This window comes from Vulpes vulpes, chromosome 12 (assembly GCF_048418805.1).
Source record: "Vulpes vulpes isolate BD-2025 chromosome 12, VulVul3, whole genome shotgun sequence".
In the NCBI taxonomy this organism is placed as follows: Eukaryota; Metazoa; Chordata; class Mammalia; order Carnivora; family Canidae; genus Vulpes; species Vulpes vulpes.
This window is the reverse complement of record NC_132791.1, coordinates 57,544,130-57,557,752: the sequence shown is the minus strand read 5'-3', so window position 1 is coordinate 57,557,752 and position 13,623 is coordinate 57,544,130. Positions and strand designations below refer to the sequence as shown.

General features: G+C 37.0%; 1 protein-coding gene across 1 annotated transcript in view; it reads left to right on the top strand.

Moving 5' to 3' along the window:
• CCDC192 (coiled-coil domain containing 192) overlaps positions 1 to 13,623 on the top strand; it is a 263,844-nt gene that overhangs the window by 210,870 nt on the left and 39,351 nt on the right. The window lies entirely within an intron of this gene.

The following is a 13,623-nucleotide window of genomic DNA, read 5'->3' as shown; positions in this document are numbered from 1 at the left end:
GTCGTGATCCTGGGGTCCTGGGAACAAGTCCTGCATCAGGCTCCCCATGGTCCTCCCTCTGTGTATGTCTCTGCCTCTCTCTGTGTGTCTCTCATGAATAAATAAATAGAATCTTAAAAAAAAAAAAAAAAGAATAGGAGGATATTTCAACTGAAACATGAATTATAAGAGTCAAACAAGCAGAGAGCCAGAAGAAAAGCACATTCCAAAAGGAAATAGCAAGTTTGGAAATTGTTTCAGAAAAACAGTTTTGTGTATTTTCATAATAGTAACATAGAGAGAAGTAAATGAGGGGAAAGTAGCAAAGGGTGAGTATGTAAAGATAGACAGAGACTAGCTCAAATGTGAGGATTTCAGCAATTCATGTGAGAGGTTGTGGTGACTGGGACCAAAGAAGTAGAATTGAAAAGAACAGATTTTAATTCACGTTTAAAAAAATTTTTTTGATTGTGGTGTAATACACAAAACATTTGTCATCTTAATTATTGGTAGGTGCACAGCTCAGGAGCATTTAATATACTTGCAATGTTGTGTAACCATCACTATTATAGATACTCAAAACTTTTTCATTATTTACAACAAAAATTCTCTTCCTGTTACATAATAACTCATCCTTCCTTCCAGCCTCTGGTAATTTCTACTTTCTGTTTCTATGAATTTGTCCATTTTAGGTACTTCATATAAGTGGAATTATACAGTATTTATTACTCTGTGTTTGGCTTATTTCACTAAGCATAATGTTTTCAAGGTTAATCCGTATCACAGTAAACATTAAAATGACATTCCTTTTTATGGCTGAATAATATTCCTCATATGCATAAACCATATATTTTATCTATAGTTGGTTTTATCTTTACTTTGGAAATAGAATTCGTGAGATGGGTTGAATTGGATGTGGGAATGGAAATGAAGGTAAAAGAGATGATTTCTAGGATTCTAACTTGTGAAAATAAGTTGCAGGAGATTAATTTAATGAAATTAGGAACACTTGAGAAAGACATTCCTTAATCTCAATCAAATTGAATTCATAACCTAGAGGATGGAGGAGAATTCCTGAAGGATGAGGCTTCCATTGAGTCTTAAATGATAAATAGGAAACCATGTAGAGGGATCCCTGGGTGGTGCAGCAGTTTAGCGCCTGCCTTTGGCCCAGGGCGCAATCCTGGAGACCCAGGATCGAATCCCACGTCGGGCTCCTGGTGCATGGAGCCTGCTTCTCCCTCTGCCTATGTCTCTGCCTCTCTCTCTCTCTCTCTCTGTGACTATCATAAATAAATAAAAATTAAAAAAAAAAGAAAAAAAAAACATTTAAAAAAAGGAAACCATGTAGAGAGGGATGTATGGGAAGAGGTTGGATACAGAAGAAAATTTAAAAAGAAAGGGTCAAATGATAAAAGTCACAATGGCTTTTGTTTTATTTCTTTTATCTGGAATATCTTTCCCTAATTCCTCATGTTCCTTCCAAAATTGTCCTGATCTTCAAGTCCCAGGTGAAATGCCAGCTCTTCAGACCTCCAGAGGCACTTACTTATGTTCTTTTGATGGCTTTTACCCTTTTATGGCTTATGTAACAATTTTTGTCCATTTCTTACCTATTAAACCATAAGACCTTTAAAGGAATTGTATTACATTGTTACCATATTTGTATCCTCTCACTGTACCCAGTATTGTCACCTTGCATAAAGAAAATAGTCAACACATGTTGGTTTTTAGCAGAATATCATTATTAGGAATGGGAATAAAAAATGTTATGCAGGGTGCCTGGGTGGCTCACTTGGTTAAGTGTCCAGCACTTGATTTCAGCTTAGGTCATGATCTCAGGGTCCCCTCTGCACTTAGTATGAAGCCTGCTTAGGGTTCTCTCTCTCCCTTTCCCTCTGGCCCTCCACTGCCCACTTGCCCACACATGGACTCTCTCTCTCTCTCTCTCTATATATATATATATATATATATATTTATATTTATATTTATATTTATATTTATATTTATATTTATATATAAATATATATATTTTTGAGAGAGAGAGAGACTGTTAAGGGGCTGTGTTTTGCTGTTGTCATTGTTTAGTTTTGTTTCCATATAGATCTAATCATTAGAAAGATCAAATCCTAAATGGAACCAGCAGTAGAGGAAAAGTACAGATGTAGTCCCTTCTAATTTATATCAAAATGGGTTTAGAATCCAAGTTGCTGATATTATCTGAGATGCAGCTTAGATTTCCAAATGTCTTAAAATAATTCATGTGAGCTTAATTTGTATTCCTATTATAATGAGAAGTACTTTCAAGTGTGTACATAGATTTCAGATACATAGGTGATATGGAGAGAGATTAATCTTCATCAATCTAACAGTTCATTTGGCAACTAGCAGTGGTTCTCTGACATCATATTATCATTGTTGTCCAGTCTCATGAAGATACAGCATTGTTTCACGTGATGTTCTAAAAGAACCTAGATAATCATGGATTTCTTTTTAAAAACTTAGAAATCTGTATAAAATTTGGTCAAATGTGTAAATAAAGATTTAAAAAAAGTCAAGAGTCTGGTTAAGTATAAACCCATGGATCAGGGTTAGGTAAAGAAACAGTAGAGAGTAGGTTTATGTGAAAATAAAAGAACAGGGAAAATAATGCTCTCCATTGTTCACAGTGACAAAGAATTGGCAGGCATCCAAATGCTACGGGAGACAAGATTAATACTAAGTATATCTGTCAACATCCTGTTTGAAAATCTTAGCCAGGATCAGAAGTATCTGAAAATATCCAAAGGGGGTTTCGCCTAAGCATGAGTCATATTCTCTGCAGCACAGAGCCCTAAAATATCAGTATAGGAAGTTAGAAGTCAAACAGAACTTAGTGATCATCTTGTCCAACTCCCATGGTTTACAGATGAAGAAAATGGGGCCCAGAAAACTCTCTCTACACTCTGTAGCCCTGGGAGGTACCAGCAAGTAAAGCATAGAATATGGACTTTAGAGCCTTACAGATTAGGTCTGAAACCCAGTTTAGTGGCTCAGACAAGTCCCCTACTATCGCTGACACTAATTTCTTCAGCTATACCATGGGAATAACTATTCTGGAGGGTGGTTGTAAGATTAGAAATAAAGTGCATAAAGCATCTGGCACCTAGCAAATCAACAAATTCTGTCTTATTCTCCACAATCCTGGGATTAGTGGCAGACAAGGAAGCCCATCTCAATCCAAGCATATTCTCAATATATCTTCAGAGATCCCCAGTCAGATTTCCTCCCCCCCCCCCCCAAAAAAAAAAAAAAATGAGCGGTCAGGGCAATACACCATTCTATAAATACTTGGGCTTTTAATAATCTGGAAATATTTAATGAGTCACTATAGTATGAAATGCCAAATGGAACTTCCAAATTTTTCCAGTTCTTCAACATAGCAAAGGATAGTTGAACACAGGGGCAGGAGTTTAATAACTTGGTGCTAACATTCTAAATACTATGGAGAGAATATTCTTGAACTGAATCTTTCATATGCAAATGTGCTTAGGGATGGTGTGTCAATGTTGCATATATGGATATCAAATTAGGTTTTCTTTTTTTTTATGACTTACTATTTATTCTGGGGGAGGAGGTGCAGATGAAGAGGCAGAGAGAGAGAGAGAGAGAGAGAGAATCCCCAGCGAGTGCCCTGCTGAGTGAGGAGCCGGACATGGGGCTTGATCCCCTGACCCTGAGATCATGACCTGAGCCTAAATCAAGAGTCAGACAATTAATCAAATGAGATACTCGCGCACCTCAGGATGTTAGACAAAGCTTTCTAAGTATACAACGGCCTCTTTTTTTTTAGTTCAACAAGATGGAGTTAGATTTATCTAACATTTAATATAGAAAAGAAAATTCAAAACTTTGAAGACTGAATAAATTTATAAGGAGGTAAAGGAAGATCTCTGAAGACTTAATGATTTGCCAAAGAGTGAGACACAGCTAAAACGTTTATCTGTCCTAATTAGCTATCTCTATTGCAAGTGTACATAACACAGAAGTACAAGCTGGCACAATAGACTCAATGAATCACAGGCAATCTGATTGCTGAGATCTACTGGTCCTATCTAATTCTAACCTACCTGCATAGACATAGTCATTAGCCATGACATGTTCAATGACGAGGGGCTATTTAAGTTTCTACAACCAGGAATCTGCTCTATTGAATGCCCTCTTAGACTCATCCTTTTAAAAATGAATACAGATCTTTTAAAATGAGACAGGATTAAATCTTTAAGGAAAGACCGTGTAACTACTTTCTGCTAGTTACCATTTAGGTAGTCTCCACATGCCTGGAATTGCCATTATGGTAATCTAGATAGCTGAGATATAAAGGATTTTATAACTAGAAAGGATTGTAAGGAGGCCTATAGGCTAAATCTTGCTAACCGAGGTGCTCTATTTACTCCTTAAAGTATGTTGGATATTTTGCATTAGTGTCAATCATTTAACGATCAGGAGATTTCATATTATTAGCAGGACTTCCAGCTTCTCTAGAAAAGCAGGACACTGTGGCATTTCTGGGTCTGAATCCTTGCCTGACAACCTTTTGTTAGAACTGAACAGTCATGGCTCCTTTAAATGCAGTGAGTTCTCTCCAAGGACCCTATCTCCCATCACTCCTGATGGGCTCACCCAGGCCATTCCCTCTCACTGGCCTTACCTTCACAGCTCCTGATAGAGTCCAAACCATATCCAAGAGGTGAGAAAAATCAAAGCTCGGAGAGATCAAAAGACTATGTCCAGGACCTAGTTCTCATAGACAACTATATCTTTTCCCGTTTTAGAAAGTCTTTGATGAGTATTGTTAGTGTGTTGACCACTTCCTAAGAGATCAAGTGAGCACAAAAATACAATCCAAAGCAAGATCTATAAGAAACAAAATACCTAGGTAAGAAGAAGCAAGGACCTAGTTCTCACAGACAAAATATTACTGATGATCAGTGGCAACTTAGCTTAATCTTAGGTTACACATATATTCTTAAAAGGAGACCTAATTTCAGGCAACTGGCTGTAATTTTTTTTTAATATCTGAACTGGCTTTATTTGGGTTTCAAATGTTAATATATGATAAAAGGCACATGGAGAATTAGTAGAATTTAAATTCCTAGGCCCTTTTTCAAGGAGGTGCTGACTTAGTAAATCTTTGATGAAATGGAGGCATTTGTATTTTTGATGAATCTCACAGGGGTTTATTACACTTATTTGTCATAGTAAGAGGTCACTTTCAGATATTCAGTTCTGATCTCAAGCTCCAGGACTTACTCATGGGACTTTGTCCTCCTCATTCAGAAAACAGAAGTTTACCATGGCCCCTGCATTCTTTTCCTTTTTTTTCCTCATGCTCTCTGCATTGTGGTTTATGAAAGAAAAATCCAAAGAAGATATGGTCGACAGAATATGAGGGATCTGGATGTAATTACCTAAAAGTAATTGCTCAATTGGAATGTTTTTTCCATGGTGACTAGGTTAATAATTATAGTATCTCCTACCTACTCTGTGGACTCAGCTCCTCTTTCTAAAGAACACTGTCTTTGAATTGAAAAAAAATTCAACTCGAATGGGAAAAAAAATGTCCTTTATGAACCAAGTCTACCATGAATTTTTAAAAATGTAGTTTGAAACCTGAAGTCAACTTGTTTTGTGTTTCTTCCCTAAAATTTGTATCCTTTACAGGTTTTATATTTTGTTTCTTATGCCCGTTAAACAGACTTTTAACATAAGCCAATAAGCAAAATAAATATTATTATACACTAGTTCCCTCCCCTTTGACCATCATTTGATTCCACCTAATTGAACTGGATCTAATATGCTACATATTAGGGCAGAATCCACGTAAGCTTATCTTATTTAAAGCAGTTTTAAAGAAAAAAAAATTCCATATTCAGTCGAAAAACAGATCTTTAAAAAGTGAGATAAAAAATTAGTTTCTTAGAGAGGAGAGGTTGCCAAAAAGGGATATGATATCTGTCTCCAATTAGTCCATACTGAAAGTCTGCAGAAGTAACACCACATTACAGAAGATAAGAAGAAGGAAGAAAAATTTCATTGAAGCAGAGCTAAATTCCCAGTAGGGTAGTTCTGAATGCATAAGTTCAGGTTCTCAGGTTATAAGTGCTAACAATAGAGCAATTCTTGATGTAAAAGCAGGCATGTCTAATCAGGCTACTCTTATAAGAAGAGGTTAGGCCTTGGAGGATTTTTAATATCATTTAATGGAAATCAACCTTATGCATATCTAGAATAATACAGTTTTAAGAAATGGGCATATATAATGTCTTCTCTTCACAGTTCTCCTAAGAATTAGCTTTAGATAATTTTCTCACTCCTTCATTATCTTTCAAAACTTTGCATTAGAATGGACATTTCACTTTAGGAAAGCCCTTAAAAAATTATTTGAGAATGTGAAAATATTTTAAGAGTCTTTCAGCCTCTAATGTGTTTTACTTCAAAAGTAACTTTTATAATACTAAAACATAGGTTAATGTGCTTCAGAAGTAATTAAATGACATAATTCTATCCAGTAATTTAGCCCCTCCCTGATATCAAAGGAGAAGTTTGCTGGGTAGTGTAACAGTAACAGATTTTAAGAGAGCTAAAAGAAAAATTAACTTCAGCTTTATCATTAACATAGGAACTTAGCAACCGGATAGCTTTAAAACATGTTAGAGAATATTTTAATGGTCTGAAAGAATTCCTATTATGGTCCAAATATTAGTTAATAGAGAAAGAGAGCTGGGTTACTAGAATCGGAGTTCCCTATGTAATAGAGGGCTTGTTTATAGGTGCAGTAATTTAAGAAAAGAAAAGAAAAGAAAAAAATATGCCCTACTTTAGGCAAAAATAAGTAGCCCTGTTTTGCAGGAATGATGAAGTGGGGATGGGGGGAGAAGGGACAAGTAGGATAGACAGGGAGAAAATGGACATTAATCTAGCACAGCCATCAGTTACATCCCATGAAATACTCACGATATTGAAGGACCAGCCTTACAGGGGAGCCCATTTCCAGATTTGTATCCTTAGCACTGTCCTACCAGCTGACAGGGTTGGGGTGGGAGTTGGGAGGGGGAGGTAAAATTATGGAAGTCACAGTGGCCAAAAAAATTCAAGGGTATATCTGTAGCAATTAGTACTTAGGTCAGAATTATGGTTTCTAAACAAGACTTGGGGCTCTGCAGCACATGGGTTATATCTAAGAACAGACTTGCTCTGTGAGAAGGGGGTCTCTGACCTAAGTTTTGCCTTCTCTGTGGTGCCTGCTCTGGATTCCAGAGTAGTGATAAGTCCAGAAAAGGTTTCTTAGAGTCAGCTAGCTTTTTAGGAAGAAAATAAAAAAAAAATTATAAATGACTCATGAGTCACGGATATGTTTTGAAATTTAGTTCCAAATGTTAGATGATGCTGATAATTTTAAACTTCAGATTAAAAGTTAGATTTTTTTTTTTTTATTGTTCTACATTTCTTTATAGGGTAGAGGTGGGATAGGGGAGACTTCTTTTCAATAAAACAAAAGAAATGGTTTAAGATAGGATAAAAGAGGACTAAAAACCAACCATTCTAAATAGACATTTGCCTGAGGAGATTAAGACACCCAGAAGCAGAAACACAGGCTCTGCTTTGAGGCTGCTGAGTGAGCCTCTATCAGCTCACACAATGTTTGTAAAAGAGGAAATGTTTAGAGAGAGTTTCTGGAACAACAGGGGGTTGGCTTAGTCATAAAGCTGCAATGTCAACAAGCAGAAGGCCTGCTTCTGAATTTACAAGGCATATACACAGCTTCTTAAATGCTAGCCATAAATATGAAAGGTTGTTATACACATCCTCCCACCAAAAGTAAATGAATAAATAAGAAAAAAAGAATCAATGAGAAAAAGGAGACTTCAGCTACTATCCATTCAAATCCAATCAGCTAGCAGAGAATCTGCAGATTCAAAGAGCATTTGTGAGCTTGCAAATAGTCAAGCTTGAAGATTCAGGCCAGATCTTGATCTTACAGGATCAGACTCATTGTGTGCAGTCTTTTCAAAATTATAATAAGTTCTCAAAAGAACCTGCATGTTTATCTTTGAATATTTACCCAAATATCATGGATGTGTGTGTGCTCCAAAGGAAAGACAATGGGCATAATAAGGGGGAACGAGCTCTAAATTCCACATGGGATAGCAGGTCTCCTTAGCGGTTAACCTCAAGTTCATGTTTCCACTGATGCTTGAGTAGTAGCCTCAGATTCCCAGAAAAAAATGTCCAGCCAGATCCAAAAAGCACCTGTACAGGTGTTTAGTATGAAGTTTATCCAGTATTTGTGGAATAATACAAGTTTCTCCATTATTTGTCAGAGACATTTTAACATATGTCTTGTATATCTAATTCTTAGAAAGAATAGAAAATGAAAAATAGGGATCGAATATCAGCTTCCACTACAAATCTTAGTATTTTGGCTGTGCCTCAGTTTCCTCATTGCTCTAAAATTAGAATAGTGTTGTAAGAGTTTGTTGGAAAAACATATAGAAACTTCCATACCACTTGCTTTTCCTAGAAGTGTCTCTTCCTCTTACAGATACGGCACCTATAAAACAGTGCTGCTTATTTCAGCTTATTCTAGACTCAGCTGTACAGGTAAAATGGAATTATGTTTATTCTACTAGTTACAGGAAGTCACTAAGACTGGTCCAGTTTCAAGGGAAGGGAAATTAGATTCTACCTCTTCATGGAATGGCCAGTTCACACTTCAGAAGACTATGTGAGATGGGACATAATGCCGTGACCATCTTTGGAAAATATGGTCAGCCACACATGTCTTGCTGCATAACCCAATTTTGAAGGTCAAAGGCTGAGTATAGTCTGCTGGTATTTTCCTTGAAACAAAGTCCAATTTATCCTCAGGCTGGAGAATACTTAGAGTGGATGAGTACAAAGGATGTTGGATTCAGGAAGACAAAAGAGAAAATCACATTACATTATTTTTTTAAAGAAAATCACATTAAATATTGTAAAACATTCTCACAAGAGCACCTATGCCTCAGATAAATTGATAAGGATCCTGAGTTATGACCTTATGGACATAATTGCTTGGCTTCCTATAGGCTTAGTTACTGAGTAAGAAAAGCAGAGAAAACTCTTTTACTTAACTGGATTTTCTTTCAAATAATTTCTTATTAAAGCAGTATATTATATAAAAGATGATACTGCTGTGTGAACCAAGTCTTACTCAACAGCTGACGTCTCTTGTACAAAAAGACTGATTTGAGGAAAAAAACTTGAACTTCTGGATTCAGGATAAAATTTTTTTTCCTGGACAACATATAATTTGGGTAAAAATATGTTTAAGTCTTGTACAGGTTATTTTTAAAGCAGTATTATGAATTAATCTAAACAAGGAGACACGATTATCATCAATTTTATTTCACAAAATAAAACCAAACATCTACTTGGAGCAAACAAAAAAGACACATTCCTTGCTTTCATGAAGTGAAACTCATACCATGTTGTTTCACTGAACTATTTCTCAAGAAATTAAAACTGTTTTGTTAAATTATAGCATTGCTAGGTAATGGCATGTAAATTGTTTCATTCCAAATGGCAAAAATCTATCATTCTAAACACTGAAATGAGGGAGACAAACCATGAGAGACTCCTAACTCTAGGAAATGAACAAAGGATTGCTTAAGGGGAGGTGGGTGGGGTAACTGGGTGACGGGCACTAAGAAGGGCACTTGATGGCATGAGCACTGGGTGTTATACTATATGTTGGCAAATCGAACTTCAATAAAAACAGGAAAATAAAAGGCAAAGAAGGGAAATTAAAAAGAGAAAAAAACTGAAATGGTAGGCGCAATCATCAGTGATTGGCAGTTCTCCTGGATAGACCTAGGCCAAAGGAGAAGGGCCTAGGAGGTTGGTGCCAAACTTGTGTCTCATTTGCATTTTTATGAATGATTAGTAAAAGTTTTTGCTGATGAGAAAAATATATATGTGAGGTGCCAGACACCTTATAAAACTATATTGATGTCTCTACTGAATTAGATTGATTAGAAAAGCAAACAAACATAAACGGTCTGAAAATTAATTGAGAAATCAGAGATATTAGTTTAGGTATGAAAAACAACACAATTAAAAATAAAACCAAAAATGATTAAATGACTATGGAAGGACTGAGAGAAGAGAAGTTTGTTTCTACACCAGCTTTGAAGAAAGCCTAAGGGAAGAGCATGGCATCCAAGAATCTTCCTCCATGCTCTAAATCAGGCCCTTTTCACCTTTTATCTATCCCCATCACACACAGTTTTGATGGTTCATCTCAAACCTCACCACCCTGAAGTTATTGCAAAATTCTCAATCCTCTTTTAACTTGGTCCCTTCCTGATTATAGACTGGACGATACGCTTTCTGTTTTGGCCTGTGAATTATGCTCTATTCTCGATCATTTCCTAGTTGTCATATCTATAAGCTTTGTCAAATCAACTCCCCAGTGTCCAAAATAAGCAGTCTACCTACAGGGATAGTCAGTCAATGACCAGAGAGTCAGAGGAACACTGAGCCAACCTTGTGTTCTCAACCCGGAAATGTGCCAGGTGGAGTGAGGGGATAGATGAGAGTATCGGTAATAAGCAGGATGAAACGTATGAACTTTCTTCAACCTATTCTTTTTATAAAGGTCTTTGGAGTACATTCCTGAATCAAGGCCAAAGTCACAAGTAGGCAACAGAACCAGGCACCATCCCCAGCCTTAGTCCAGCAAAAATAAATAAAACTTGATTTTCCCTGGCTTTCTTGCCCATGCACATCTTACATAGGGAGTTGCAGGCCTAGGGCTGCACCACAGATAAACAATGGTCTTAAATGGTTTAGGCAAAGTGGTCAAGGAGCTGACTGTTCACGCTTCAACAAGGTGAAGACTAGTGCAGGAAAGGAAAAGCTATTCCTCTACCATCTTGGGTTTTGTAATTGGAGCCTATATATTAAACTGGAACAAGACAGATGAACAGAAGAGAAACATATGAATGTATTTGATGTTAATATGTTTACACGAACAAGGGGCTTTGTAGGAAATAAGTGAAAACCTCAGAGACACAGTTAGTCATGAGAGCTGAGACACCCTTTTAACCAAAGGGCGGGGGGCGGGGGGGATACACAGAAGACAAAGAACAAAGGGTTTGAATTTTTAGAAGCAGTCACTTGTGGAAAGGTAAATATATAGGGGAAAGTAATGAAGGATTAGGATCATTTAGTAAGGTTTGTTTGGATGGATTCAGCTCAGCATTAACTCTCCATTTCCAGTGATAAGGACGGTACAAGGATTTCCCCACCTTTCTCGTGGGAAATTTATGCTCTGCTCTGACAGAGTAAGGGGGAGGAGACAAAGCTCTTCCTGCATCTGCTGTTTCTCAGCTTCCCTCAGCTCCAAATAACCAACATGTCAAAGCAGCATATTTTGGGGTAGTGTGTTCTGATCTCCTTCACTAGCTACCAGTTAAACCTGAAAAAGTTCTAGTCAGTTGTTCACTCTGTATCTGTCAAGAGTGTTTTTCAAAGAAGGATCTGGGATCCTCTGCATCAAAATTTCTTTGGATGAGAGACATAAATGCAGAATCCTGGGCTTACCCTAGACCATTAAATTAGAATATCTAGGGTGGGACTGGAAGCCACATGTTTAATAAGCTTCCAAGCAATTCTCAGATTTTGTGTTTTTCCACACACTGGGGCTACTTTCATGCACAGTGAGGAATGGCTAGAGGAGTGTGTAGCCTCCTTTTAGGGTATGTGTTCCACAGTTCACTATAATCCTCACTGGCCCCCCTGCACCCACTCACATTTACCTCACTGGCCCATACAGGAATTTCTATTTTCAACTCACGGTTGAGAGCCTTCTAGGTTTTGTGATGAGCCTCTGATAAGTCTAAGAGATGTTTCTGAAAACCTCTTTTGCCTAGTTTACTTCAGTTCAGAAAATAAAGTAAGTTAGAAACATAGGGGAGACAGCTACATTTATCCTCTTTGGACTTGGGAAAAGCAGGTTGGTACCTGCTGTCAGGAAGCTGTCTAAGAACTGATTTCCAGAGCCTTACCCTTGTTTAATGGCTGGAACAAGAGAATCAATACAAACTATCTGTATGTCACTTCTTCTACAATTGCTCAGAGTTATTAGGGAATTTAAGAGGCAAACTTGGGATAGTTTTCCCAAGACCACATTCATTCTGACCCTTAGGAAACAGAGGTCAGGGAAAAATATCATAGGAGTAAGAGAAGGGCAACACTGCTTGAAAGTTAACGATAGTCCACTTTAAATCAATGACCCATGAAATTGTTACATACATCCAAACAACCAGAGCATATTTAATAGATAAGAATTCTTACATATATAAGTTGATTATTGTTATCTCCACCAAAAATATAGTACTTAACAATTTCATTAATAATACTAACCACATTTTAAGATAAAAATAACTCATAATCTTATTGTCTCAACAAAATATTATTTTTCATATTAGCTCTTTCTAAATAAATATACTTTAATCATAAAAATATGTATGTACATAAGTACTATATATTGTATTCTGCTATTTTAATAAGATCTTTTGAACTTCAGACTATGGAGATCTCAAATATGGTGAATAAATTGTATATACAAGAGAATAGGGATCCCTGGGTGGCGCAGCGGTTTGGCGCCTGCCTTTGGCCCAGGGCACGATCCTGGAGACCCGGGATCGAATCCCACGTCGGGCTCCCGGTGCATGGAGCCTGCTTCTCCCTCTGCCTGTGTCTCTGCCTCTCTCTCTATCTCTCTGTGACTATCATAAATAAATAAAAATTAAAAAAAAAAAGAGAATAATTGTTGACGGATATGAATCTTCCTTTTAACAATAACTAAAAAATCCAGCAACAGCAGGAAGCTATAAAACAATATTTTCCATTCTTGAATCTGAGTCCTGACACTGACAATATACTTGTTAAAAAAAACTTCCTCCCTTCATTCAAATAGTTTATTAAATGCTCTTCAAATGACTCTCATAAGCATTGCTTACTTGATCATTACCCCGTTTCCAAATGACTCCTATCTCTATGCATTTGTGGAACATATATCATACTTGGTAATGAAAGCCAAGTGATGCATCTGTTGTTGGACTGGTCATCAATAGAGCATTCAACATGCCGCATAACTATAAGGAGAGAAGTAAATACCCACACAGATTGCTGCCTGCTATACAGCTCTAGACAATTTTCTGGGTTTTTGTGACATTGCAGAAAGAATTATAAATGATGGCATTGGTTATTCCGGGCTGGCAATGCCTATGAAGTACCGTAGTGCTTCAGTGATTATTTTAAGCGTGTGAGTCAAAATTGTTACTTACCTGAAGTTGTTCTGGAACATGTGACTTTAACTTGACTAACTCTGTTCAACTTTATTGGCTCATCAGTCAAGACACAGATGGTTGCAAGTGTCAGGAACCCAAATTAAACTTGTTTAAACAAAAAAGAGCAAGTGAAGATTTTGGTAATAAAAATTACAAGTGTGGCTAGATCCAGATGCTTGGATAATGTCAGAGGGATCCAGAACTCTGTCTTCCAACCCTGCTTTCCTCTACAGGGGGTTCACTCCCCACCTGCTGGACTGAGGTG